Source organism: Numida meleagris, chromosome 10 (assembly GCF_002078875.1).
Source record: "Numida meleagris isolate 19003 breed g44 Domestic line chromosome 10, NumMel1.0, whole genome shotgun sequence".
NCBI classification, from domain to species: Eukaryota; Metazoa; Chordata; class Aves; order Galliformes; family Numididae; genus Numida; species Numida meleagris.
This window is the reverse complement of record NC_034418.1, coordinates 8,966,999-8,992,456: the sequence shown is the minus strand read 5'-3', so window position 1 is coordinate 8,992,456 and position 25,458 is coordinate 8,966,999. Positions and strand designations below refer to the sequence as shown.

The following is a 25,458-nucleotide window of genomic DNA, read 5'->3' as shown; positions in this document are numbered from 1 at the left end:
AACTGTAAAGGCCTAGTTCAGTGCTGAAAGTGCTTTTTAAAAATGGTATGTTGGAACAGGGAAATGTAATTCAAATATTTTCCTCACGTCTCATTTTAAAGACTGTTTCTTGGAGCAGGTGTGCATTCAGATTTTCCCAGGCTGAGGAGGACATATGCTTATCTGTGCTTGGTAATTAACACAAATTGATAAATACAATTATTTGATTTTATTGCAACTTAAAAGTTAATACTGCTTAACAAGATATTAAATTTGAAGAGCTCACAGAGCAGAAAAAATGTGACTGTTAGGTAAGTTAGTCGGTGTTGTTTATAGGAATTTTTTTTTTGTAAATGCATTTGTCCAGCAAGCAACATCTATCTTAAAGCTCTATGACTAATACCAACAATTATAGTCAAAGGTCAAAAGAGGTGACCCTTTGACAGAATGAAGCTTACAATTATAAGTATGAAGCACATCTCTGCTAGCGTGCCCTTTTTAGGAACTAAATAAAACTGGAATGTTTTGCCCAGAAACAAAGCCTTGAACTTCTGGGCTCCTTTCCGCACCTCGCTGCCAATCCCTGCCAGGCCAGGGGCAGTGGGAGCCTGCAGCAGCACAGACAGCCCTGGGGGTTGGGAGCAGCCAGACCTTGGGGTGTCAAAATGAATGAGGAGAAGTAATAACATGTGCTGGAAATGGCTCTTCTGGAAAGTTCTCAATGCAGTTGAATAAATGGAGTTGTGGCCTATTTAAGCTATATCTCTGTGTAATTTTTTTTTTTCTCTTTTTTTTACTCAGGAAAATTGATCTTTCTGCACTAGGAAGAAACTTGTCGGTGCAGGACTTTCTCAGAGGCTGGTTTCAAGGGTAAGGAATGAGCTTGCCACAGTTAAGGACAATCACAAATCTGACTTTGTGCTTCCTCAAGCTCAGGGGGCATTTCTTTGGTCTAGGATAATAACAGGAGAATTTCACTATGCTCGTACAAAATTCTTTTGGGAGAACAAACATATGACAAATATTTTTATTAGATTACTCCCCCAGTGGGAGTTCCTGATCAATGCAGTATTGAAACCTTTGTAAATTATAATAGGCAGTGGTGAAGTCAATGCATATATCTCCAAACGCTTCAGGTGGGCCAGATTTTAACCCCAGATACTCTGGACCTTAACCTTTCAACTTGATCTGAGCAGGCACTCGAAATTGCAGTGTAGGCCCTTGGTGTAAATGTGTAGCTGGTGTGCATCCTGCTGCCGCTATCACTGTTGAGCATTGATGCTCTATCTGCACTAAGAGCTTTACTGTGTGGTAGTCTACTTTCTTGTTGGCCAAATGGAAGGAAATAGTTTGACATTGAAAAAAGCATTGCCTCTTATGTATATATGCTGCCTGGCCCCTCTTTGTTTCCTTTCTGAGTAGCATACAGTGGTCTGCTCTGATATTTTAAGGCGTAAGTTTATGGAGAGCTGTTAAACAACAGTAATTTGCATGCCATGTGTGTGCTGGATGTGAGTGGGCACTCTGTCGGCAGCAGCCCCTTGCCCAGCACCACAACCAGCTTGGCAGCCATGTATTCCTGCAAAAAGCTATCTGCAAACATTTCATTGCCTTTATTTTATCAAAGAATGGCTGTAATACAGCACTGCCTATAAACTAACCTGCTCCTGTAGACTCGCACAACCCTCATGTCCTCCTGTACCCATCCACCTTCAGTCATGACTGGGCAGTGCAGCAGGTTGTGCTGGCATTGTAACAAAAGCTGCAGGGACTAATGCCTGCACTGAAGTGGTTATTTGGGGTGATGTGACTGCAGATACCTCTGTCCTCTGTTGGAGAGCTCAGTCATGGTGCCTTTGCTGTGTTGGCTCCATCCAGTCTTGTAGGGACACATCTGTCTGGCCAAGCTTCTGCAAGGCCTGCACTCTTCCAGGGTACTCAGACTTTTATAGTATTTTCCCCAGCAATGTTTCAAAGCATTTGAAAGCTCAACGTGATTTCAAAGACTGCAGATTGACTTACAGTATGGGATATAGTATTTTCACTTGCATCTAAAAAGGCTGTTTTGCAGCCAAAAATTAAATCGCCAAGAAATCACACATGGTTCACAACACAGCTCTTTGATAACATTAAAAGTATATGTAATATTTTGAAATCCCTGGCCAATTATTTCTAATAGTTTCATGATAATTTATGTAGAGAATCTATCTGTTGGATGTGGTCCTGCTTTGGTCTAAATGTATTTTTGAACACTCTGTCAAACATCCCCATTTGGCACCTATTTTGTTTCACTGAATTTCTTTAGTATGTCCAGATCTCTTGCCAGTGTGTTTGTGGAACATATTTTGACAGCTTTGTCACCAAATTTGTTACTTCTTGCGTTTGGAATGGGATTAAAATCGCAGATATTAACGTGTGTTTCCTTTTGGTATAGACTCAATTGGACGATACATTTATCTTCTTGGATGGTGAATATAATAAGCTGAAGTGAATATAATACGGTGAGTGAAGTTGTGGTTTTTTTTTTCCTTTTTCATTTCAAATGTCAGTAAAGTCTGTTATGGATGTTTTGGTTTTTATATTTACAGCTAATAACACTATTAAACAGAATATCCTTGTATTTTAATTTTGATCTTACATGCCTTACTTACCCAAACTTTATAATAGTAAGAGCAGCTCATATGTGAGGTTTGTAGGTCCTCCCTCACTACACACTCGCTCCCTCTCACACAGATACATATAATTTTATTTCAATATGCTTGGGTTAACTAGACTATTGAATTTCAATTTGTTGTGCTCATTTATAAAATAGTCTTCCTATTGAGATTGTTAGAGCTGAATGAAAATAGTGTATTTAAGGCTGATCATGGTCTTTTCTATCATGTTTTCCTTAATGCGGTATTCTGAGATTAAAAGAAATGACAAAGTAGTGCATGTGGAAATATAGCAGTCAGTTTTGTAGCTTTGTGGCAGTGGTCACAATGAGGGCTGCAGGGCTGGCGTGCCCTGGTAACATCCTCAGAGCTCATGCTGGCCTGTAATGTCTCCAGCCTGCAAGCCCCTGCTATTCCCTTGGAGTCAGTGCATCCTACAGCCCTGTGCTGTCTTGGTTTCCATGCCAGGCACCGCATGGGGTGAGTGCTCTGCCTGCACAGCCCTGATTTCTGTGGGAGCTGCGCTGCCTATGACCCTGGCTTTGGGGCTGGGGCTGATTATCTGCTGCCCAGCTATTGGCAGCTGGCCTCTCAGCCATTAACCTCTCTGGGTATGGTTAGGCCTAGGGTAGATGTCCTGAACCTGAAGGAGTGAGTAGAACTTGCACGCTATTTTTAAAATATTGTCCAGCAAATAGGCTGCGAAGTTTTAACAAATGACCTACCTGTGACAGCAGAGGCCAAATGCAATATAGAGGATATGTATTTTAGATTTCAGTTTAAATAAGGCTCAGTGGTTGCCGTTGCTCCTGATTGCTTTTGCTCTGTTGCGGATAGCATAGTAGTTGGAAATAGTTTTGGTAACCAGTAACGGTAAGCTATTCTTTGGAATGCTGTGCAGTACTTGGTGACGTCTCTTTATCTGAAACAGCACATCCACCAGAAATACCAGCAAAATTGTTCTTACTTCGTAGGACTCCTTTTTTGGCCACTTTCAAGAATCCCTCAAGAGATGACATTCAGTTGGCACAGAGCTTTTTGATTCTTACTGCTGGCAGATAAGTTGTTTACTGTGCTGAACAATATGCATCAAGTAGGAAATGAGTCCTGAAACAGCTGGTTTTGTTGGTTAACTTCTCCTCTTATTTTTTGTAATCTAAGGATTGGTTTTAGAATGTCAGCAGCCTTCCTGAACTGATAGGCGTTGCCTTTTACCAAAAAAATAAATAAAAATTCTTAAGTAATAACAACAACAAAAAAAGTCAAGCACGTTGCATAAAAATTGAATTCTGAATCTAAAATATCTGAACAATAAATAAAATTGTTTTTTGAACAGGATTGTCATGTTACAGCTTTAAAATTTATATCTTAATTTCAGTTCCCTGTGCAGGCCGATGTATTTACTGTTTTAACTTTTAGATGGCAAGTGCCCAAACAGTTCTATAAATTGAACTTAGATTTGAAGCAGAAAGTAATTTTTTGAAGATTTTAGTTCATGTCTTCTTAGAGGAGAGTGTGATATGTATGCAATACATATGAAAAGCATTAACAATACAGTCTGGTATTTAATTCTGGTTCTATAGTCCTATGGAATAATACCTGATTCTTTGAGCAAATTCTTTCAGCTTATCTGAATAACTTGAGACACAGACTACAATTAGGGTGCAAACACAATCAAAGTATAAGAAGGTCTTCCTCATAAGACATGATATTAAGATGACAAAAGTAGATGGCTATTTTGTACAATATGTAGCATACATACTATATTCTCATGTAACTTTGTTTCTCAAGTCTGAAGCCCAACTTTAGTGATGGCTGCAATCTTGTGCCAGCTGGCAGCATTCTCCTGAGAAACAGGAGCAACAGGCCACAGAAATGGTCAGGTCACAATGCACTTTTCTTTCCATTAGAGAAGAGAGTAACAAAATAGCAGCTCTGCTTGTTTCATAATACCAAGGAATTTCCTACAAAATAGTGCAAGTCAGGGCAAGATATGGAATGAGTTCCAATTACAAAGATAGACTGACCTGCAATTGATTGAGTTTTCCTTCTGGTTGGAAATTTTGCATTCTAGAATATATATTGTACTTGTCAAATTTCTTATTTCATTGACTTTCTTTGTTACATCAAATTACCAAATTTCTGCAGTTTCCTTGTTTTTTTTCTTTTTTCTCTCTCTCTCTTTTTTTTTTTCTTTGTGGAAAAGGGATAGCACCATATAAATCAAACAAGGTAATCCTGACAAAGAAGTAAATCACCCCGTGGACATCATCTGTTGCTCTGCCTAATTTCATTTCTGTGTTTGTAAAAGACCAGCTCTTCCACACAACTTCTAACAGATTGCTAAATACACAACTAATTTACTTATTGGAGGTGATACTTATCAAAAAACTGAGAGGAATTTGCACACTGAAATATATTTATGGTCATGTGAAAAAGGTCCTGTTGGCAGTGGACCTTGGTTCCTGAGGAGAAAAGAAAAAGCTTAGGAGGGTTCCATGAAATTATTCTGTATATATAAGAAGTAATAATGTCATCTGCTTTTTTTTTTTTTCCTGTTTCCTGTTGATTGACTTTTATAGCTTGCAAACATTATGCTGGATTGTAAATTGCAATAAATTTAATCAAGAATTATTTTATTCAGTCTACTAATGAGGAATAATAGCGTATGTATCAATTAGACATGTCAATTTGTGTGAAGAAATAGATTTACAAAGGGATAGTAGGTAAAAAAATATCATTGGTATCAATTCACTTCATTATTTTTAATTTGCTGTGAATATTGAGTGCTTCCAACATAAAATCATTCCTCAATTAAAATAAAACAGCTGTACTCCTACCAGCTTTTCCTTGCTTGTTGTTGCTTACAGATTAGCAGTTGTCATTGGCTTCAGTCTTGTGTCACTTCACTAATTTGCAACCATAAATGGGTGAAAAATAAAATAATAATAAAAATCTTTAGCTTTTCAATGCATTAAGTAATGTACATTTGTGATTTTTATAGATTGCACTGAAGGAGCAGAAATACTGTATTGGCAACCTTTGGGGGATATAAGAACTGTGACAAAACCCTGGCCTCTTCTGTTTCCACCATCAGCAAAGCAATAGCAGTTGTGAGCACTTCATTCATTTTGGCACTTTCTTATTACTCTAGATTCCCTTTCTTTTCCCCTAGGCAATTTCTAGTAAACTGGATCCCACAAATGTGTTATAGTGTGAATGAGTAGGATGAATTCTGAATCGGTTTGTAGCTCGCTTTCACCATAGAATCTAAAGAGTCCCTCTGCTTCCTTTATTAGAATGTGGGTGCCCTTATTTAGTTTTTCATGATATTATGGAGCATGTTTCTGTGTATCAGTGACATATGTAGCTCCACGGTTGTCCATATTCATCTTCAAATAGACCCAAATACTGACAATAAGAGCACATTTATAGGGAGAAACATGGGAGTTGCTAAAGCTGTTTCTGCAAATCCAGATGTGAAAAAGTTGCGCATAATTTCTTCTGTTAAATTCTATTTCTCTAGCAGTAAGTTCTTAATAGCCTTACCAGATTTTATATTGGTCTACCTTCACTTCTTATTATCTGGCTATTATTTTCATGGAAAGTTAAAACTAAAAAAATATTCAAAAAAACAAAACAGCCCTTTCAAAGGTGTGGTGTTTAGGGTGTTAAAAGTATGCCAGAAGAAGCAATGGTTACATGTACTGTATCTGAATAGAAAAAAAGTCATCTCTCTCAGATGAATGTGGTCTCAAGAAAAGAAACTTCAAGAAATACTTTTGAATAATTTTTTTTTGCAGCCGGTGTTGCAGGTTTTAATACTTTTATATCCAACTGGCTGAATGCGTTTTGCCATGGTGTATTTTTATTTTTTGTTACCAGTAATAGCTTTTTGATAGAAATCCCTAAAAGAGAAATTTTGTATCTGTAGAGAGGCTGAATACATGGAATCTGAACCCCAGCTAAGAGTGGATTCTTTGTTATGAGAAGTAAAAGATTATGAATGTCTTCTTCAGTTCTGAAAGTAGAAGCTAACTCTTGCTTGTATCAGAGAATTTTATTTAATGATGATTCCAGTACTTATCTGCAAATTTGCTTCTCCATAAATGGAACCAGCATGCTAAGTAAGGCTCTGGAATTTGAGTGAAAATTTCAAATAGCTGAAGTTCTCTGAATTTCACTAGTATTGTAATAATAATAAAATATATTTAATATATGAATATATTAAATAGTAACAGTAATAATAATACATTAAATAATGCAATATGTAAAATGATGATAATAATGATTACATGAACAATGTTTCTTTTTATAAATTCCCTGAATTTAAGGAAAAATCATTGCATAAGCTGAAAACACCTTCAATTTTTTTTAGTGTTGTTACTTAACATTGGTAATTTGTTATAAAAAAGACTATGTGAGCTTAATGCTGGATTATTTGGTAGGTATGCAGATATTTCAAAACTGAATGAGAAATGTTGCTGAAAATCAGACATGCCTAATATCCAGAAATGCAATCTATAATGCATAATACCATCTACACTGAGACTCGAGCTGACTAATTTATCCCAGGTACTATATCTCTGCAATCTTTCACACTACATTTGGTGCCAAACTTCTAGGGCAGTTTTTGGAGAAATAATTCTTTCCTTTCAACATCACCAATAGTAGAAAGCTTTCAAATATCTGGGAGAGGATGATAAACAGGAAATGCATGTCACAAGACTGATTGCTGACTTTCCTAAATTGTAATTAATTCTGAGCTGGGCCACTGTTACTTAAAATAAACATTTTTTTTATCAGTTAGTATCAACACTGCCCATCATTTTTTATTTCCTGTTCATCTCTTCCAAACTTTTTCTGTGTTGCAAGTTGAAGCTTGTCCATGGCATCCTGTTATTGTTGGAATCTCGGAAGAAAAACATCAACCTGTTTTTCTGTGCAGTTGGCAGTATATCTCAAATCAGAAGTAGATCTTTCCAAACCAGGATTGAACTTAACTTTACCAACCGTGTACCTTAGAAAGAATCTGCCCAGTCTGGACTATATTCGTTTACGTGAGACTACGATTTCACATTTACGAGTTCAGCAAGACCTGAAGTGACTTGCTCCACACAGCTGTTCAGTACTGCCCTACACACCAATAATCCTTTAGTATAATAAAATACATGTCTTTGCTTCTTTACTAGAAGTTACAGAGAAGTCTTCTGATCACCCAGCTATGAAAAGCACCATGACTGGTTCTGCCCAGAAGCTGCATGAATACATGTGGAGCAGAAAAGTTGCTCTTTATAGCCAGCTGTAAAATTCTTTCAAGCCCTGTGAACGTTCAGCATGAGAAGGCTTTTCTCGCTGGCATTTTTTGAGATATAGATTAACTTCAGCATACCACCCTTCAGCAGTATGCATGAGTCAAGATTACCCTCCAAGCTTACGCTATATGGATGAAACTCAAAGTCAGCCAGTCCGTTTCAAGAACAAAAGCAGTGTTTGGTTCCACTCAGCTGCCAGAGAACATGCTCCAGATTTGACAAACGTTGCAGTTATTTGCATTTGTGAGTTTAGTGCACAGTGCAAATGCTGTAAAATGTTTTTCACATGATGCAATATTGCCAGCAGATAATCACTGGAGCATTAAAAGAAATCTGTGTAGAAATTTGTGTATATCCTACAAGCTGCAGGAGGATAAGAAAAAGTAAACAGAAACTACGAGCTGAATTTTTCAGATGATGCCATTCCTTCTCTTGCGTTTAACTGATCTGTTTTTAAATGTTACATTTTGTCTGTTTCTCTAGGACCTGATTAGAAAATCCTAAACCAGTGTGGAAATGCTTTTTTGTTTCTGTCCTAGTTTTGACTGTGTGAATTTTTCAGAACATTTTCAGTTTAATTATGCAGCACTAAAAATTGCAATTAAACTGAATTTGCAATGGAAACTGCTCATTTTAGTTAACTGTCAAATTTACTGTTGCATTGTGAAATCGAGGCCTTTATTATTGTGAGGTGTTTTGGAAAAAATTACTTTTTAAACAGGGGAAAAATGTCAAATCTTTCAGTTCTATCACAATGAGCTACTGATTTAAAGAGAAACCCAAACAATGAAGCTAGTAACTCTTTAAACACAGTGGAATCTTTTCCAGGTGGTGTCTTGAATTAGTTGGATAATGCAAGTATGGACAGTATTGAATGAAATCTTTTTCTGCATCTTTAATCTGTTTTATGAAGTGCATCTTCAAAATGCAGGTAGGAGGTAATGTTGCTTTAAAAGAACCTTGCAATACCTTGTTTTAGGGATATCTGACGTGGCCTGTTTTGCAGGATGCTATGACGTGTTTTGATGGATACTGTGTATTATATGAGACTGTACAAATCTTAATATCTTTGTTCCTCTGTTTTAGCTTGTGATGTACAGCTCTGTGTACATGGAGCATCTCAGACTAGTGTCTGAGACTACCCTTTTCCTCTAAGCCCTAGGCATTTTTATCACTGTGCCAATAAAAGGAAAGGGATTTATGGGGTACTGCTTTTTAATTCATTCAATTCTCTGTTCATTGTGAGGTTAATGTTGTTGATCTATTTTTCTCTTGAAACAAATAAAAACAATATGTGCTGACACCGCCTTTGACTTTTGACATGGGAGATAGAGGTCAACATTTAATTCTATATTTATGGACTACATGAACAATATTATCTGTATTAAAACCTGTTCACTCAGTCCTTGTCATTTTACAACTTAGTTCAGTAGTTTATATCATGCTGAGTGTTTTCTCCAACTATAATCAAGGTGCCATCATTCACAGCACTACACTTGAGGGATTGTCAGCCTTTCCATTAAAAACACCTCTTTTTCAGGGGTTCCTTACTTGTGACTAGCCAATAATAATAATAATAATAATAATAATGCACCAAGAATGAACTGGGGCTTTCCTTTAAAAACAAATATACATTAAAAATACCCCCCAAATCACAGTCTAATAAAAAAAAAAAAACAACCCAAAGAACCCAAATAAAGACAGGAACTGATCAGTTTGGCACATGTTCAATGGACATTTTTACTTATGTTAATTTATCAAGCAGATATAATACTGTCTAAATATTTATCCATTTCTTTTTGAAATATTCTTTGCTGTTTTTATTTATGAGAGGTGATTCTCCACTACTAGATGTCCCATGCCCAGACTGTTCAGATGCTGTGTACTGGTAACATGGTTAGTGATGTGGTTATTATTACGGATGGTACAGCTGTACCCATAGAAGTCGCAGTAGAAGTGAATTTATAAGTTTATACTGTTGTAGGCCACCTTCCTTCTCAAATGGAAATAAGCTCTTACAATGATTTTTTACTTATTGCTACTTCTACATTTTACTAGGAAAGTACAAAGGAAGTTAAGCCAGTTTTATTCGTGTTGCATACAGAGGTACTTATGCATGAGCATTTCTCATGGTATGGGACACATCCTTCAGGTCCTTGGGACAGGTAAATCTGAGGTTATTTCACTATGAAAAATCTTTAGATAATGTGTTATTCTCACTTCCCTGGGTGTAATGACCTTTGCTAATTTTCATGAGCTAAAGTCTAGCTCTTCTGTGTGTTAATTATTTGAACAAACTGTTTTATGAAACCTATCAAAAAAACCTTCTTTCTTCCCAAATTGTATCAGTTGAAAAATGCTATGCAGTATTCTGTTATTTTTGGAATATTGTGAATTTAAGGTAACTCTATCCTTGACTCTTATAAATCGCTAAGTTTAACTGAATGAGCCATTAATAACTTGAAATGTGTTAAAGAAAAATCCTACCACCGTGCTGTAAATTGGAGTCGGTGGCTTTGCTAGCATGAGTGAACGTACTTTGTTTTATTCATGTTTGTAGGATCAAGCCCTTCTGTAAAGAAATTGAAGTATTAATGCCATTAATATTGAAACTGAATTTATTGTCAGAGATTATCTGTCTTCCTTTAGTCAACAGTGAGAAACTTGAGTTTAAAGTTTCTTCCAAAGAAAAGAGGCAGTAATGTTTTCTGTAAGTTGCATAGATTCTTTGTCAATGTAAATATGTATTTCTATTTCATTTGCAATAATAACAATGAAAAATGGAATAACCCATACTATTTATATGTTTTTTAACAGTCTAAGTATATACCATATTTATATTTAAAGAAACAACAACAACAAAAAGCCAGAATAGCTGGTACAATCACTAAGTGTTTGAAATGTGTGAGCCTTTACACTAATATACATATGTAGTGGTCCATGCTAACTGCATGGGTTTTTGTGAATAAATATTTTAGAAATTAATAGCCATTTTTTTAAAGTGTTCAGAAATTCATATATAGGTCTTGGAAGGCAAAGAATCTACCGCATGTTGTATGTGTCTGTCTTAATAAGGACTGCAAATCTGCAACATTGGTGGATCATGTTACATACCATGAATCTCTGAAGAGATTTTCATTAAAAGAACTCTTAAAGACTCTTAGCACTGCTTCTCAGCAGATGGCAAGAGGTGTTTATTTGCCTTATGGAATTCTTTCTGTTTATATACAGAGAAGTGGAGAGGACAACTCTGAAGGATCTGGTTAGTACTTGTAGGACTATTTAATATGGATATCATTAGCATTAAAAATGTACAGAAAGTTCAGCTATACGTTCTTTTCTAACCAGCTTTGCCCTTGCATTGAAATGATTCCAAATATTGGACTGTCTTGGAGGAAAAAAAAAAAAGAAATATAGCTTCCTGATGTGGAATCCTGAAGTGGAATAGTGTAGGGGCTTCTTTTAATAATCAGACCTTTAATTTTCCATTATGTGTCTTTCTTCCCCTCACTTTCTCTGTCTGGTTCTCTGTTAAATATCTCCTGCTCTATTTCTAGCACTTTTGAACTTTGTTTTTCGTTCTTTGTCTTTTCTTTTTTCCTTGTCCTTTTCTTTTTGCTTTCATCTGTTCGCTGATTTCATTGTCTCTTAGCTGCCATTCTCCCTTATTATATCCTTCAATCTGCAAATCCTCTCCCATATGTGCTCTTGTCCTTTCCTAGGCCTCCTGCCTTTTGATTTTTTCCAGATCTCATTTCCTCTTCACCTGATCTGGCTTTATTCAACTCTGCTCTTGTCTATCTTTCAGCCTGTCTCAGGCCTTCCTTTTTCCCTCTGTCCAGTGGTGGATCCATAAACTAAACAAGACTTTGGCAGAAGATGTCAACAAATGTGATATTCAGACTAGAACTTGACAGCTGCAGAAGTAAAAAGAGGATGCAAAAGCCAAACTTTTGATTTGGTTGGTGTGAATTCTTTTTATTGTATAAAATACTCTGTGAATATATCCTCTTTTCTGCTTGCAAATTTTCTTGCAACAGCTTTAGTCATTTTATATTTTACTTAGTTAATATTAATTATGAATTTATTTAAACTTGAATTTGAATTTATTCCTGGTATGTTTGCAACAGTTTATGTAAAGAATCACACTTTGTACTGTTATGGTGATGTGCAAAGATAAAAAATGTTATTATGTAAGTTACTTGGCTGGAACAATTATGAAACTAAGGACTGTGAACACTGGAAATTCATAGTTATATATTTTCTAGCTAAGGGATTATTCATATTGAAATTTAATTTAAGAAATTATTTGATACTAAGATCTTGTTTTTATTAAGTAAAATTTTTAAAAAAAATAAACAGCCACTGTTTTTTTCTACAATACCAGTGTTTTAGTTACAGTTCCCAATTATAAAAAAGTAATCTCCTAGTCTGAAGGTACTGGACAGAATTATATTCCCAGTTAAAGGAAAAGAAAAGAAGAGACCTACTGTCTGGTGACCTTTGTTTTGGCTGAAGGCTGATAGACATTGAGCTCTGCAGAGAGAAAAGTCTCCCAGGAAATTGCATACCCATATCACTGTATTTACATTATTGTTTTCTAGTTTAAATAAGAGCAGCATCAGTGTTCCACATACGGTTTCCCTGCTCTGTTTAGTAGCCAAAGAGCTGAGTTGCTGGAAAGAGAGAAGGAGGAGAAGTTGCTGGTCAAGGAAGGGATCTGTCCTGTAATTACTAAGTTGATTAGGAGACCGTGCTTGAGGACAGAGGCCCTTCTCTAGTTGTTCTTCCTCTAGTCTGAAGCAAAACCCAGATTCCTTTTTGCCAGGATGCCTTTTTCTCTTGAAGGCCATCTCAGTGGCCTTACTCTTTGAGGCGAGACCACTGTGAGCCTTCTGCTCTGCACATTCAGCTAAAGATGAGTACATAGCTTGTGAGAAGCAGCATCAATGCCCTCTGGTTGGTTAATGCAGGGACATGGAGCTTGTCTTAAGGCCCACCAGCAATTTTCCTTAGCCAATTCACCTTCAGGAGTGGAAGCACTCCTGTAATGAAATATTTTTTGTTTAGAGAATGTATTATTCTTGCTGCCTGAGAACAGCTCACATATGTGGAATTTAACCCTAAGTATGCTTTTTTCACATCTGCTTACTTTAGTTTTTCTTTTGTGAAAGGGAAGAGGGGTATAGAAGTGACACTGGCTGGGTATCTACTTCTATTTCTCAGGAAGGTTCTGTGTCCTAGGACATCATTTACCCATCTTAACTGGTAATGGTCCTCCAAAGCTCAAAAAATCTACCACAGCGGTGATGAATGTTTGTTGATGGACATCAGATGTTTTGCTAGGGTTTAAAAGATCTAAAGGAAATCAGATTCTTCAGTCTTCAGCAGTGTTAACAGGTGTCTGTATCAGAGAGGTAATGAAATATTGCCTCAGGTAGGGAAATAGTGCTGTGAAGCACCCATAGATCAGAACACTCTTCTTATTCTGAGCTGACTAAACTTGCTTTCAGTAGTTCAGCATATCTTTGTTTATAAATCTAAGCGCTATTGTGTTGTATTGTACTTTGCAGAGTAATAAATTGTAACATTCAACATTAACTGGTCAGGCTTCAGTGATAACAAAAGTTCAGCAGGCTGGTGGCACTCTGATCAATATTACCTTCTATTTATAGTATTGTTACAAATTGAAGTTTTATTTAAATTAGGCAATGCTGAGAAGCTTACAGTAGATCAATGAACTAAAATACAGTAACGGATTTTAATTCATGTCTGATATGCTGCTACTCTTTTGTCACTTGCATCCTTAATGTCCCCAAAAAAAGATCACATTTACGTATACTGTAACAGACTGTTGTCTGGCAAAACTGCAAAACTGTTTTAAAGCAGCAAGACTGTCACTGTGAAATGAACAGCAAAGGTGATGGATAGGAGAGAAAAACGGAAAATGGTTTCTGTTTGGTTGGGGATTTGTTTGCATGTTTTGCTATTTTTTATTCAGTATATCAGTCTGTTTTCTTATTCAGTACATCAGTTTAACCCACAGTATTTATGTAGAGTGTGTCATATAGCTACTGCTACCATTCTGATTCTGCTCATCTTTACACCAACATATCTCCAATGACAGCAGTGCAGTTTTTCTGTGACTTTGTATTGTGAGATTAGGTTTCGATTCAATATAGCTATTCTTGTTTTTAGAGGTAAATAGAACCACCGGATTTTGTGGTTTGATTGGTGATTGCGTCTTCAAGACTCAACAAATGTAGAATGACACTTTTAGTATTTTTGGTTGAATTAAAATATGAAGCTATCTTGCAACTATTAGAATTCGATTTTTTTCTGTTCTGTCTAGTCATTAGGTGATTGTGCATATGTGAGCCCCCAATATCTGAGCAAACAGACCTGGGTGCATACATCAGCTGAAAACAAAGGAGTTGACCTATTTCTGCTCACTCACTTGACACACGAGGAATTGTTAGGAATCTTAGTTATTATATTAATCATCACGGTCAGTTGGCACAACCAGCAAGGTCTCTCTAACACTATCCAAAATAAACTTAAAATGATGGTGCCAGAAAACTCAGTGCAGAGTGTTAACAAGGCCTCTGATTTCTCTTGAAAAGTGTTTTGAGACTGATGAGGACTTGCCATTGGACAGTGTTAATATTTAAACAAGGTCTAAAACTTCTCTCAAGAATTTTCATTTCATTCTTCCAACTATAAGCATAGGTACTTTAGAGATGAAAGAATAATTCTGTCTGAGCTTCTAGATGCTGCAGATAAAAGAAACTGATGCAAAAAATGCCAGATATATACTGTATTGCTAACAAGACTGAGAAGTTTTCCCCCCCAAAAGATCCAGCACTTCCTTTCCAGTGTGGTAATTCTAAATGGCAAAGCATGAGTTAAATATTTCCTGAACTTCCACATGTCCCGTTGGGTCACGCACAGACATAGTGGTCCTGTGCATTTGGAATAGGGATACCAACACTCAGTGCTCTTCTGTTACTTTATTCCAAACCTCAATTTGGATTTGAGTGCTGTTTTTATTCCTTTCTACCTGACATTTCAGAGAAGAGCAGAGGCAGGCCAGAGAAATAAAAGAAGTGAGCAAGGAGCAGCGAGATGTGTGCTGTCTCCCACTGGAATCTCAGATGGGGATGAAGGACATGTAACATCCTCTCTCTGGTGGGGAAGGGTCTGAGCCCATGGGAAAGGAACAGCACAGCTAAGTACAAGGGCTGATCTAAAAGCAATGCCTCCTATTTTATTATGTTGGCCCACGATGTCAGAGATTGTCTGTGGTACAGCAGCAGAGGCTGAACCTTCCTGCCAATATTCCATTTCATTTTGTTATGGTGCCACAGATGGCAGCAGGGGGGACAGTCTGACAGAATGGCGTCTGATATGAGAGTGTGGATGAAGCAAAGGAGTGTAACTGAATTCCTCTATGTGGAAAAAATGGCACTCACTGACATTCACTTATGCTTGTTGAACATTTATGGAGACCAAACAGTTGGATGTCAGCATAGTGAGGTGGTGTGTGGTGCATTTCAGCAGCGGTGACAGCAACAGTGGGTCACCTCCACCAGTACAGACTTTTATGAGCATGGCATGTTGATAAAAATGCAGAGCTAATGGTGGTGACTATGTTGAAAAATTGTGTTTAGCAGTTGAGAATTTGCTCTATCAAATAGTGTTATTGTGCTCTTTGTATCTGTTGTAGTTCCCATGGAAATAAAAAGGGGCATTACTTTTGGAGCGACCTACTTATTTTGCAGTTTCCCCTGACCTGATTATTCCTTTGTCCTCTGCATTATACCATTTTCAGGGTCAGAATTTTTCTGTGTGCTGCCTAGTAGCTGTGTCTCCTGAAGTGAAGTTTTCTTTTCCTTCTGGTCTTACATTTGCCTACAAATTTCCCTCACTTAAAAAAGTAAAAACAATAATAAATACTTGTTTTAATATTTGTGTTTCTTTTTCTCCTCTCTTTGCTGCCACCAGGCTGTTCCTTGTGCTGACTGCTGCAGCTGCCCACCTTCTCACTCTGTGAACTAACATTCACATCAGACAGAGGAGGAGGTAGAGCAGGCTTTTAGCTCCAGCAGTGGGCACAGCTTGGGGGAGAGCCGCTTTCTAGCAGCAGGAAACATCGGCATCTTCTGAAAGAATTTCTGGGGCTATTCTTCCCAGATCAAAATGTAAAAGGGACTCCAACATTTCATCCAGAGATTATATTTATATATGTGTGTATACTTATGTACATATACACACACAAGAGTAATGTATTTTCTTTAATCTTGACCTTCTCTCTGGAGATAATCTTACTCCTCCACCCAGCAGCGATGAGAATCTCCCTGAGAGACCTAAACCTACAGAGTGTAAAAATGGGAGAGAGATTATCTTGTGCCTTTTCTGTTTTTTGTCATCATTCTCCTTTTTGGTTGGATGACAGCACCATGATCTAGAGAGAGAGTGAGACAAGCAAACTGGCTGCACTGTGCCCCATTTGGCAGAGAATACTGAGATCCTCTGAAATTAAAGTTCATAGTTTTAATAGCATTTTTGAGACTTCATCTTGCATATTAGAACTTAGCCAGGTATTAGGTAATTTAGATAATAAATTCTCTTCAAAGTGACCCATCATCTTAGTATTTATTTTTTTTCTAGAGGATGTAAGGCATAAAAGCAAGCTTTGTAGTTTTATATCTGTCAGCATGTCACATAAATATCTCAGTAACTACTGATCTTATCACCATAAAACTTCCATTTATACAGTTAGACATGTCATGTTGGTCAGTTGCACAAAAAGTTAAGCGCATGCAATATTAAACTCCAACCCATGCCAGCTCCATTAGCCCACATCTTGAAGTTCTCTCTGAACACTATTAGAGGAGAAGTGGGGGAGGAGGAGGAGGAGCAGACAGCGGGCTCAGATGAGAACGGACTCATGTTGAAAATTACTGAAATGATGAAAGGGATTGCAGAGGGATGTTTGGAGTCTCAGTATTTCCCCGAAAATCAAAAGATCTGTTTTCTGTTTGATGAATGACTTTAATAGTCTTAATGACCTCATGTAATGTATTTGATTGTATTGTTCATTTTTATTAGAAGATCAGTCTAGCAGCATTTCAGGCTATATCACCTTTGCATGTCACAACTGGTCTCCAATATCAGCATGCCATCTTAACACTTACATTACTTTTGAAGCATTTGAAAAAAAAATCTAAATTCAGCAAATTCTAAAGTTACTTATTTTTAGGTTTGAGGCTGGTTTCTAACTCAGACTTGGCAGGAATGTGTCTTTAAAGAGCAGTGTAAGCAGTTATTTATCTGGAATAAAGTTTGCTGGGAGTACTAGTTTATAAATTGTGCAATCTATTAATTTGATTTATGTTTTAAAAATACCCATGAATAGTACAATTAATACTGATTACTGCTCTTAAGGTCTTCTGCAGTTAAAGTTTTAGGCCCAGTATTCTGAAGCAGCCTGTTTCTAGAAATATCTTGCATAGTAAGTTGTCTGTAAAGCCAGGCCTACTCAGATTAGGTGAAGTTAAGGGATAGTTTTATAAAAACATGCATGCTTAATTGTGTGCTTAATTTGACCAAGTAATAAATTCATTTTTTGAATACAGACTACAGTAAAAATGACTGAAAATATGTAACTAGTCCACTGTGAATCCTGTACCCTAAATTGGCTACTTGCATGCATATACATGCTTCCACAAATACTCACAGCAAATTGCAGGTAAATTAAGCATTAAGTGTCAGGCACATACTTCTGCTTGAGCAAAATGATCCTGCCTTGGAAAATATTAGAAGATTCACTAACTTTTCATCTTTGTTCTTGTTTTTACATTTTTGTGGAGTTGGCAAAGTAGCACATTATTTTTTTGAAGAAATACAGAGTGCATCTCATACTATTCTTTATAGAAATACACGAGGCTGCATTTTTTCTGGCAGTGCTGATAGCAGAAAATCTCTCTTTTCTGTTGTTAATGATACAAAATCGACTTTGCTCTTGTATTCATTACAGAAAATGGTGTATTAAAAATAATAGTGTTTAAATTTGGATGTGTTTAGGAATGTCACAATAAGAAGGGTTAGTCCAGTATTCAGAAAAAGTAAGATATTTGCAATGCTATAAACACACACTTATGTAGTCTCCCATTTTTTACTCATATAGCTCTGTTTAATTTTAAGACTGGGTTGAACATGCTTGTCACTGAGTCCACCATTGGGAAGACTGGTCATTATATAAGCATTAGAGCCAACTTGGATTTGCCAACATCCCAAGTGAAGAAGAATCAAAGGGAATTTGAGTAGTGGCCTTTTTCCCTTCTTCTGAAGGAGACATTATCAACTCATTAGCTACAAGCCTGCATGGAGGCCCCAACTGTGACTCTTAAAGAAAGAAATACATTCCTTGTTGTTAAGATTGACTTTCAGCATGCCAGCTGTCCCTCTTTTGGAAGGATTGACCTTATTTTTCAAGTAGAACATGTGCCATCTTGATTACCCAAACTCTTAATTCAGTGGTGTTTAATGCTTTGTCTCCTCAAAATATCCCTTATATCCAGCTTTGATTGGTGGGTAGATGTACCAGTACTGATCAGCTTAATTACCAGTGTGAGGTAGCACAAGGCAGACATGAGGTAGCAGCACACCTTTCCCAGCATTCTGAGGTAATTAACCAAAAAATATTTCCCTGCCACCTGTCTAGCCTTGGAGAAAATCCAGTTTTCTTTCCAAGCTATGAGAACAGGGGAACATAGCAGAATTTGGGAAGCAGGATAGCTTACCCATGTATTTTGTGTTCTTCCTAGAGTCATCTATAATGGTTATTCCAGAGCCTAAGACTGCTACTCTCTTTCTTTCCCAGCTCCCAGCATGGCTTCTGCAGCAAAGAAACTGTGAAGTATTAAGGTAAGCCATAAAGGAAATCATGAGCTTTGACCTTCCATGGTTTGTGAGGACTGGAATGCTGAATATACCTTTGGAAGGATCAAACACAAACACCAACGAGATTTGGTTTTATTATGGCTTGGCTAAAATTCCTATTTATTTTCTCAGTTGTTCAAAGCTAAAACTCAGTCTAGTAGCATAATAAAAACTTAAATTTTCTCTGTGTTCAATGCTTAGAGGAAATGTGCTGTAATTCTTACCATGCCTGGATGAAAACATATATACTCTATTTACATTCATTATCTACACCAAATTAATATAAAATTTCTCACTTCTCAGTGCTTGCATTGATAAAGTGTTCAAAACAACGACAACAACAGAAAAAAACACTATACAACATCACGAAAATTTAACAGATAAAATAATGTTGTTTTACACTTAATTTATTTTGAATAATTTTAGTTTTTACATTTGCACTTATACTGAAAAGGCATATTGTGATGTAAAAAGTGTTGACTAATTCTGGAATAACTTCTGAGTTCTGATGGATTTCTACTTAATACACTGCAAACTGTATGAGCTAACAGGTGTATTTGTCCATCCACGAAGAAGACATCTATGCTTAAAGCATCCCAGCCACCCTGAAAATATTCTTCTGTGACACTGACATGCTGTACAGTTGCAAATGGTCTTGATTCAGTAAAGACTGTACAAACCAAGTAACTTTGCCATTATAGTGAAGTCTATTCCCATGTCATGTTTCCAGAAAACAATTCAAGTTTGAGACAAGTTCAATTATCTGTGGTTAGATACTTTTTTTTAATGCTGGAATTGTTATTCTGCCATCGTTCAGGAATAGCTAATGGAATTTCATTCAAGCCTCATTTGAAAAACAAACCCCATACTTTTTGGCAGGATACAAGTGGGAAGAGATTTAGTCCACAAGATATATTTTATCCTGGCATATAGGAGAACAGTTGGTGGAAAATGGTTTCCTCTGTAGCCCCTTAGAAACTTAACTATCTGTCAGTGATTGCTATGAATGCGGTGCATGACATGTCATGAAAATTCACATAAATAAAACAGGAAAAGAATCCTGTTCAGGACTGCCTTTGTGGAAGGGTTGGGAAGAAATATATGATGAGGAGAAGAGAAGGGTTTTATATTCAAAATTCTTAGCAGTCAGTCTCTGGCGCCCTGGCTGGGGTAACAAGACCTTCTACAGCAGCTGTCTTAGGGTTTCATTTATTGCTTTGTCTACCTGAGGGTAATGAGGAAAATTGAAAGGCAAATATATTGTCAGTGCTCATTTAGCTATTGGGTCATTGTTCTGATTCGTCTGAGTTATAACCAGTTCACTGCGATACAAACAGTGCTTGCGAATACTGAAATTTAAAATTGGTGAAAAAGTTTAAAAAGTCTGCTTATGCTGCAAAAACTTCTATGAGTGGAATTAGTCCTACCACATTATAGACAGATAAAATGAGATTTCAGCTATTGGATATCTGGTTGTACATGAACTAGTGACTCTTGCCCCTCTTCCTGCAATACTTTTTTGTCAGTTGAAATTTCTTAAGAACTTTAGAAGTGCAGAGCAAGGAATCTGGTAAAAAGATCTAACTTCCACTCATGTCATTGAAGTGCTGCCTGATAAACTTGCTCTTCAGTGACCTGTGATTGTAACTGAGGTCAGCAGGGGTGCCAGAATTAATAAAATGCATGTTGAGACTCCAGACCCTGCCCATTTAACTATGGAGCTCTAAAGATTGTAAGCAATAACCCTCACTTGCTCTGTTTTAGCTCAAATCCACATAGTGAAACTGCTAAAGTATTTTTTGCAGCAGTGGAGTGTTTTGCAGGGGGTTTGCTTAGCCATTTTCAGTCAGAACATTTCAGGTTTCATCCTGTCACAGTAGGCTTCCAAAACCTTGAATGTAAGGCCATGATTTGGTCAAAGCTCTCCTGGAGCCTGCAGAGGGCCCGGCTGTTGGATGTCATGTGCAGAAGGTGAAGGTGTATTGCTGTGAGAAGCAGGGAGAGACTGTGGAGAATTTGATGATTTGTTTCCAAGATAGCTACTTTAAAGGCCTAGAGAAATAAAGAGCAAGCAGTGATGAGCTTCAACTTGTGTGCGAGAAAAGTACTTCTAAAGCATCCACATTTTCTGAAGGGACCTGTCAGGGAGCGGGATCTGGTGGGGCCCTTCTCAAGGTGAGCAGGCCTGAGGTCAGTGCTGGAAATGGTGGGGCACAGCCAGAGTAGGCACCCTGCAGTGCAATGTGGGCTGAGAGGATCCCAGGGGGCTACTGGGCCCAGGGGTGGGGGCAGCCTGCTGCCATTAGGGCCTGCCTGTGCTTCATGGGCCTGGCAGGTCTCTGGGAGCCTGCAGCTCTGGCATGTCAGCTTCTTACTGCAAAACTGCCACGTCAAGCTTTTGTTTCTCAGCATGGCAACTCGCTCTTTCTGTCACTCCCTGAAGTGTGATGCCTGCATGTATCTGGTAGATTATACTATTTTCTTGTTTGTTTGTTTGCTTGTTTAAATAATCAGATTTACCTTTAAATCTCTTGAAAATCCCTGTTTTAAAATGAATATCTTCTTGGTATTTCTCTGCCAATGCCGAGACATTCAGACCTTTGGGCAAGTCTGAAGATTTGGGCATAGGCACTAGTGGATGGTTCACAGGGTTGTTTTGTTTGTTACATCTAGGTGGTTCTTTGTAGGCTGGTGACAATGTTCAGGTTGTGGATAGGCATCTGTGAGACCTTCTGGAGCTGACAGAGTCCCCACTCTGTCCTACCTCTGTGAGTTGTCAGGAATCATGACTGTCCCTTGTCTCCAAAACAGGATGCCTTGTGGAGCAGCATAGTTCTGGATGGCCTTCCAACCCTCGTAGATTAATATGAACACTTCAAGAGAGCCTCTTCCCTGATGTTTGCTTCTTTGATGCTTCTACCCCCAGACATTCCCACTAATTCTCCTCTCACACTGACCCTAGCCTTATTACTACAGTCTTTTTGCATGCATGAATGCGTGTGTACTGCTTTTGGAAAGAATCATCCGATGCTTAGAATCATAAAGGTTGGAAAAGACCTCTAAAATCATCTAGTCCAACCGTCTACGTACCACAAGTCAGCTGTGTGTGCCTGCGTTACAGTGACAGGAGACACGTTTAATGCTGAAGGTGCAGCTGAAGTTGTAGAATGATTTTACTGGCTGACTTACCTCCGGTCTGAAGCATAAAAGGAAGCCAGCTGAATCTACTTTAATTGAGGCAAGCCATTCACTTCTGTGCTTAGTGCCAGGAAAGTTGTTGAGCAATAACTTTGAAAAATCCTCAGAAATAAGAATGTACTTTGTAATGATCTCAGTTCTTCAGTGATATGTATTTAAATAGGTTACTTGATTTACTATCCAGTTTTAGTTAAAATGACCATTGAGATCATTAATCATGATAACAGCATTAATTACATAAATATCTGATTTGCTGATTTTTCATGTTCACGACTCTATAAGCGTGTGGATTAGATGATGAAATAAAAAATGTGCATTTTTTATGCCAGTGTTGTCTAATTCCTTTTTGCTCTTCTGTTTAGTCTATTTGTTTATCTAACCCTTGTCCTATGACAGTCTCTGAGGTGTGTGTAGTACTGTGATATTGAAAAAATAAGTTCATTTGTAGTTAGCTTTTTGTCATGCCCCAGAATGTCTCTTCTGGGTACATTTTCTGACCTAGATTGAAGCTACAAGCAGGAACTTCTGGGTTAAATAAGGAGTACTTTGTTTGAGTTGTTCTTTATCATATGATTTTTTTTGTTGTGTTTCATAACTGCTGGAGAATTTACACTCTGGGATTCAATATTTTTGTTTTAGTGGTTGTAATAAGGAAAACTATTTATTGAAGATTTCTGATGCAAATACATTGAAGGGAAGGGTTTTTTTCACCCCCATGGGGATTTATACTTTAATTCCTTGACTCATTTTTTCAGAATGAGAGAGACTTTAGTGTTATATAATAAAGTAGTTCATGGTACAATTAATATGATGGAGGAAAACAGTAACATGATATGCTGAATTTAAATTACTGGAACTGATCAGGAGGGACATCAGAATTAAATGCTAGATAGGATTGACGTAACAAATACAAGATGGCCACTACTTTTAAGTTGAAATATTCTGTCACCCACTGATACATTCCAGGCAAATTTGTTGGTAGACTAAACATTTTGATAGTCTTTCCATTATTTCTTTGAGCCATCAGCTTTTAATTTTCTCTTTCTAGTTAATATACTTGTGTATAATTTAAACAGAAAACTGTTCTGTTTCATCATAAAAGATTTGTCTGTTACTTTTGGTGTGTAAATCAAGTGGACAGCAAAACATTCTTGAACTTGTTTTTTGAGGCATTTGTTGACAACAACAGGGAAAGAGATCACAGAGACCGCCAATAAGTGTGGACATCAATTATTTTTTAATTGTATAGGAGTACAGTACACTAATTAAAACTAGTATATCTTGCAATGCCAAAGGCAAAATTAATAATTAATTTTTATTAATATTCAGAAGTAGCACAAGGAATACATTAAAAAAGATTTTGTGGCTGTGACTGAGATCTTGTTTTGCTTTATATTTTAGCGAAAATAGTATGTTAGCTAAATTTGAATAGTTAAATATGCATTGAAAAGACTATATGTATTGAAGAAGAATGTTCTATTCAGACTAGTTATCCAGTGACAGGATATATGAGGTAGGAAAAATTCTTTTAAAAAAAGCAGGGCTTTGCTCTATTTTACCTGAGAAGTATAAATACATGTTATTCTGCCATTGTTACCATGGATACTTTAATTATCAGATTGAGTGTTTTAGCTATGATACCTCGTATTCAATAGGAAAATCTACTTCCAACTTCTTCTAGGGTCCAGCTCGTCAAATTAGGTATGTCCTGAACTGATTTGCCAAACCCGATGTGCTTCTGGTCAGTGTTCCTCCTCTATCTGTAAGAAATTTATTTATTTATTTCTGCCACAGTTTAGACTTCAATGTGCTGTAAGTAATTCATCTGGAAACTGCCATTCGGGATCAGAAGCCTATCAGAAAGAGAAGCTTTTGTGTGGAAACATATTTTACCACTGTAATAGACAACATATTAATTGGCTCTGTATGGACCAGTTCAGCAAAGTTTTAACTTTTGGAATAATCAAAGCTTGTTTAAAAACCTTCTGAAGGCAGTTCTGTGAGAGTAAAGTTTTTAAAGGGCAGCTTGTGTCTGGTGTTATTTTGAACTTTACCTCGTTTTGTGATGGGAGGTGGCTATTAGAAACCTTATCAGAATATTGCATACTGCTGTGATTTTTTTCTAGGCCAATGAATTTCAATTTACTTGATCATTTAAGATTAGGCAGGCAAAATTTTAGATTCTTTTTTTTTTTTAAATGAGCTACAGAACCTAGAGAGATATGGCTGTCTCTAATTTTACAAAGAAACACTATGAGTTTCACCTCTTAGTGATTTTCCTTGTAATTCCTGTAGTCATTCAGGCACTGCCTAGAAATATGGACATTGCTTGCTGTACTTTAGCTAAAATCTAAGATAAATATATCACAGATCCATACCTAATTTAGCAGTAACTCAAAGCTAGTTTTTACTTCATCCTAATATCTCAATCTACTATTATAACAATATATAAAATACAATCTTGTCTTATAAACTTGCACATGTTGGATTGCTACAATTACCCAGAACTTCCTTTTAATTTCATTACAGCAAAGCAAGCTACAAAAAAGTTTTACTATGCCTTAATTGAGTTCTATGTAAGTGTAGATGCCATTTTTGTCCTCTTCAAAAAGGAGTCTGTTGCTTTAGAAAAGTCAGATTGCGGCCACTCCTTGATTTTTAATTTTATTAGCAAAAGGAAGAGTAGTGATAATATTCATCTTCAGTTTATCATCAGGCCTGTGTTTTGCAGGGATTCTGACCTTTTCAGTGCTCTCTCCATGGATTGGAAAATAGCACAAGTAATGTTTCTAATTCCCATGTATCTCTGTGCTTGTGAACAGGCGTGTCAGTCACTGAGCAGCAAAGAGGAGGAACCACTACTTCACGTTGCTGTTTCCCAAAGAAATCAGCATACGTGGGAAGAGTAGGCTGTTGCAGACAAACTTTATTCCTTCTTCTACTTTGAAGTACTTGCTTTTCAAACTCGAGTGCAAAATTTGACAAAATACAACTCATTTTTTAAAAAACAAACAAAACACAAACTTTCCAAAAAGTTACTTATCACAGTTCTGGAAAAGCCGTTCTCAGAAGTTCTTTTCTGAATTCTTCTGTTCTCTGTCCTGAAAGTACCGCTCTCTAAAGAGTGCTGTGTGTTGTCCAGGAAATCCAGAGTGCACCTTATGGAATAACATCAAAGGGAAGCACTTCACAAAGACAGGCAATTTAGATGCTCAGTTCTGGAAATGTATTGACTGAAGATGAAAGCTCTTTAGGAAAGAGACTTTGTCTTCTATTTATATAGAATATTGCATAATTTAATAAATGTTGGGGACACTATTAATCTCATCCAACTTTAGATGTCTACAGTGTAGCTGTCAATCTTAAGA

At 37.0% G+C, this 25,458-nt stretch overlaps 1 long non-coding RNA gene across 2 annotated transcripts in view; it reads left to right on the top strand.

Moving 5' to 3' along the window:
- The window catches only part of LOC110404591, a 35,167-nt gene continuing 10,224 nt past the window's right edge, over positions 516–25,458 (top strand). The window contains exons 1-3 of one of the 2 annotated variants that reach the window (XR_002442338.1): positions 516–849; positions 2,414–2,480; positions 18,834–18,877. This is a non-coding gene — a long non-coding RNA (uncharacterized LOC110404591). Of the gene's footprint in view, positions 850–2,413; positions 2,481–18,496; positions 18,637–18,777; positions 18,878–25,458 lie in introns of those variants that run through there. The other variant, XR_002442339.1, reaches the window with a different exon arrangement.